The sequence below is a fragment of the Egretta garzetta genome, unplaced genomic scaffold (assembly GCF_000687185.1).
Source record: "Egretta garzetta isolate BGI_Z169 unplaced genomic scaffold, ASM68718v1 scaffold79, whole genome shotgun sequence".
Classification (NCBI taxonomy): domain Eukaryota; kingdom Metazoa; phylum Chordata; class Aves; order Pelecaniformes; family Ardeidae; genus Egretta; species Egretta garzetta.
In genome coordinates, this window is record NW_009260791.1 from 1,825,751 (window position 1) to 1,829,675 (window position 3,925).

A 3,925-nucleotide genomic window follows, 5' to 3' on the forward strand; every position below is an offset into this window, starting at 1 on the left:
GCCCAGGGATCCTCTCATGAAGTGTGGGATGGCACCTCCTGGCCCAGTGCTGCCACTGCAGGCCTGGCTCTCCACATGGCCCTGCCAAAATGCCTCCAGCCTGACTGCTGTGTCTGTCCCAGCCACTCCCCCAGGCTGACCTGAGCTCTGAGTTACACCACTGTTTAAGACCAAAATATTGATCTCTGGGGTGATCTAAAATGCTCACACAACATCCCTCTGCAATAAAGCCCATTGATAAGGAACATCAGCATCTTTACGATGTGGCCCAAACCACAGCCAGGCCTCCTTCAGCCCGCCAAGAATTCTCAGAGAGGTAAACCAAGAGTGACAGAAACACCACTGGAGCGGGTTTTGAAGCAGGGTCTGGCAAGAAAAGCAAGAGGGAAATGACTGGGCATGTGGAGGCACCACGCAGTCTGCTCTGGGCAGCTGGGCACAGCCCTACCAGCTTCATGCAGCTGAGATGGGGCAACCTCTGCCTTGTGGCTACAGTGCAGACCGAAGGGAAGCGGCATGCCCCATGCCAGTGGGCTGTCCCTCCCGGTGCCCCTAGCACAGGCCAGCTGTGCCACGAGGTGATAACACATGGGCTGTCAGTGCAGCAGAAATTGGGGAAAAATCAGGCGGTTGCAAGTGGGACAAATATGCAAGAAGAGAGGCTGAACAGTGAGATACAGGCTCCTTGCTGGGAGTGGGGCTTAAGCTGGCCAGGCTGCTGGCAGAGTGGATGGAGATCTGGCGGATATAACAAGCCATTTAAGAAGTCCAGTTTCCTCTGCTTTTCACTATCTTTTCTTTCCCTTCTTTCCTTTATGTTTCCCTTGGTTAGTTTTTTAAGGGAAGACAGCTTATCCCATCAAGCTGCCCTGAGAGGAGGGACTCGGTTGTCTGACCCTCTACCGGTGCCCTACCGACAGGCATTTATTCAAATCCTTCTCCAGTTTCAACCAAGAGAGGGGCATAGAGATCCCAGAGATTCTATGATTCTATAAGGGAAGTCCTTTAGGTGTAATGGAAATAGGTAGGTGGATAGAGGAGAGAGGACTCTGAGTGTCCCCACTGCGGGCAAGGTTGCAGTGTAAGCTGGAATACCAAGCACCAGAAAACCTATGTGGGAGAAACCATGTAAATACCCCGGGCCACAGGAAACACATTTTATCTGCCCTCGCACTCAGAAGGGCACTTAGAGCTGGACATGGAGCAGGGAGTCAGCAGGCAATGGAGGCATCCATTGCACCAGGTCTGCTGTCGTGTGGGCTCCCTTCCTGGCATCATTGGCCAGCGCTGAACTGTGCATTAATGTCTGGAACTGCCAAAGGTGTTTAAAAGGCCTCTCCAAGGAGAGATGAGGAAAGAGCATCCTCATCCCTCGTCAAACCTGTCCCAAGGAGACTGTATCCTCTGTGCTAACGATGCCAGGCCAGCTCCGTAACGAAGGCCACGCTGTGCTGCTGATGCTCCTGCATCCTCTAGGCAGAGCGAGGCCAATGAGCCTGCTCCCTGTGCAAGTCTTCCCACACCCTCTCCGCAAATAAGCGCATGCCAGGTCATAGCCTGACTCCACCGCTGACTTTGCTGGCACGTGAGTGCCCGCCAGTTCCTTCAGAAGCTGCTGAACAATATGAACCAGGCTTAATGATGGATGCGACTCTTGCCTGCTCCCTGCGGATTTTCTGTACTCTGCATGGGAGATCCCATTTCCCCTTCTGAAGGAAGAAGGCAGCAAATGGGAGGGCATTATCCCTCCTATTTGCACTGAAACATTGGCAAGGCCAGCACATAAAAAATGGAAGGAGACGTATACCTTCCTCTTTCAAAAACAGAAGAGCTAGGATGCTTTCCAAGCCTAGAAACAAACTTAAGGCCAAGGCTGACATTTCAGGGATCGTTGCCAATTAACTTAATGAATAAAATTCTCCTCTTCAGCCGTGCTCTGTGCATGCAGGAGAAGAGCCGGATTGTTTTCCTGCCCCAGTTCTGGATAGCAATTTTTGCTGCATTCACTCGGAGACATCTGTCTGTTTTCATGCCTGCAGTGTAAGCTGGTGTTGAAGTTGCATCTGCTAAGGAGCCTCTCTGCTCCCTATCCTGGGGGCTATTTCAGGGCAAAAATATCCATTAACCACTTACACTGAAGCACACACTTGACAAAAGCATGAGCAAAGAACATAATGATGCAGCAAGCTCCGCATATAACTCATCAGCTGCGGCCGTGCCTGGCGAGATGGAGGGGGCGGTGGTCCGGAGCAGGGTGGCTGCTCGTGCGGCGGTGGCTGGGTTGCACGGGCTCCCCAGCACCACGGCTGCGCCACAGCCTGGCCAGCGCCGCTTGCTCCTGGGGCATCGCAACACAACCAAAATCTCCAGCGTGCGTGGTGCCCTCCCCCAGCCCCATCCCCAAGGGTGGCTGGGCTTTCTGGGCGGCTCTGCCTGCCTGCTGGCCAGCCCCAGGGGAACATGCCCTGCCACGACCCCCGCAGTCCTGCTCCTTCCCTGGGGACACAAATCCACATCACATCCACCCTCCTCCCACTGCCACCCAGGCCCAAGTGGTGTTTCCCAGCCTCAAGAGCTGCTGTTTCACCAGCCACGACTTACAGATGCGAAATAAAATAGCGGCGAGTTCCCAAACCCACCATAAAAAGAGAAAGGGAGCAAGGAAGGGCTGGGTGCGGTGTGTGTTTCAGGGTATGTGAATGACTGGAAACAAACCCCAAATCCCTGAAAACTCAGAGAAACAGGAACAAAAGGTGGGACAAAGCCACACAAGCAAGGGTGAGGCGGCAAGGAGAGGGGCTCTTGGTATTGATGTTTCAAACAGGCTCTTTAAAATGGAAGATAATGACACCGAAAATTATTCTGAGCTTTTCAAAGGCATAAATGACCAAACTGCCTCCTGACTCCTGAATTACATTATCCAGAAAGAACTTAATAGCATGTTATTATCGCTTCTCCTCGCTGACAGGATTTCGGCACTGAAAAGACAAACAAGAAGCGCATTCATAATCGCAGCCGCGTTCACCCCTGCAACATGCCGGCCGCAGCTAATTTCAGGTAAGTGTCTCGGCGGCCGGCCGGGGGAGCTTGGCAGGGCTCATTGCGCTTGGCGGTGAGGTAATTGCCTTTGGTGCTGCCTGAGGGGGACTGGCTGGGCGTCCCTGGGGGGCAGCTGGCACCGAAAGCCCACTGCATGAGGAGAAAGGTATGGCCTGAGCCGGCTGGTGGCAGCTGATGGGGACCTACCCCCAGGGGGATGGCTCCGGCGGGGCACGGTGCTCCCCACGAGGGGCGCAGGGCTGCACAGATGGCGGTGGGGTCCCTGTGTCTGCTGCATGGGGCCAGGGGTCCACTGGCCTGCCAGGAGCTTATAGGGATGGGAGCAAGATGAGAAAAGCGGGCACAGGGATGTGCGAGGGCTGGGGAGCAGGAGCAAACAACCTGGCCTGAGCTGTCCAGGGATAGCCCCGACCTTTGGCACTTGTGGTGTACGGCTCCTTTTCATGACGGGCAGCCCCACAGATAGCAGTGCCACTGATTTCCAGAGCTGGGCAGCCTGGCAAGCCTCCCCATCCCTGTGCCCCATTCAGAGGTCAGAAGGCAGCTCCATCACGTTGTGTTCCCGACTGACCTGGGCATCTTGGCCGTGCCCTGGGACAGGCATCGTCCTGGTGGAAGCCCACGATGACCCTGGTGTCACACAGCACTGCTCTGCCACCATCTGAGGGGCACCACGATGCAGCAGTTTTCTTTGGGCCATTCCCAAGGCCTTTCTTTATGTTTTCCTTGTTTTTTATTGATGTGCACTGCTGCAATCCAAAACGCCTCCCTCCCAGGCAGTGCCCCATCTCCTCCTGAAATCCCCCCCAGCAGCCAGAGATGGGGCTGGCTGCAGCTAAGGCAGGGCAGCATGGGAGCCCAGCCC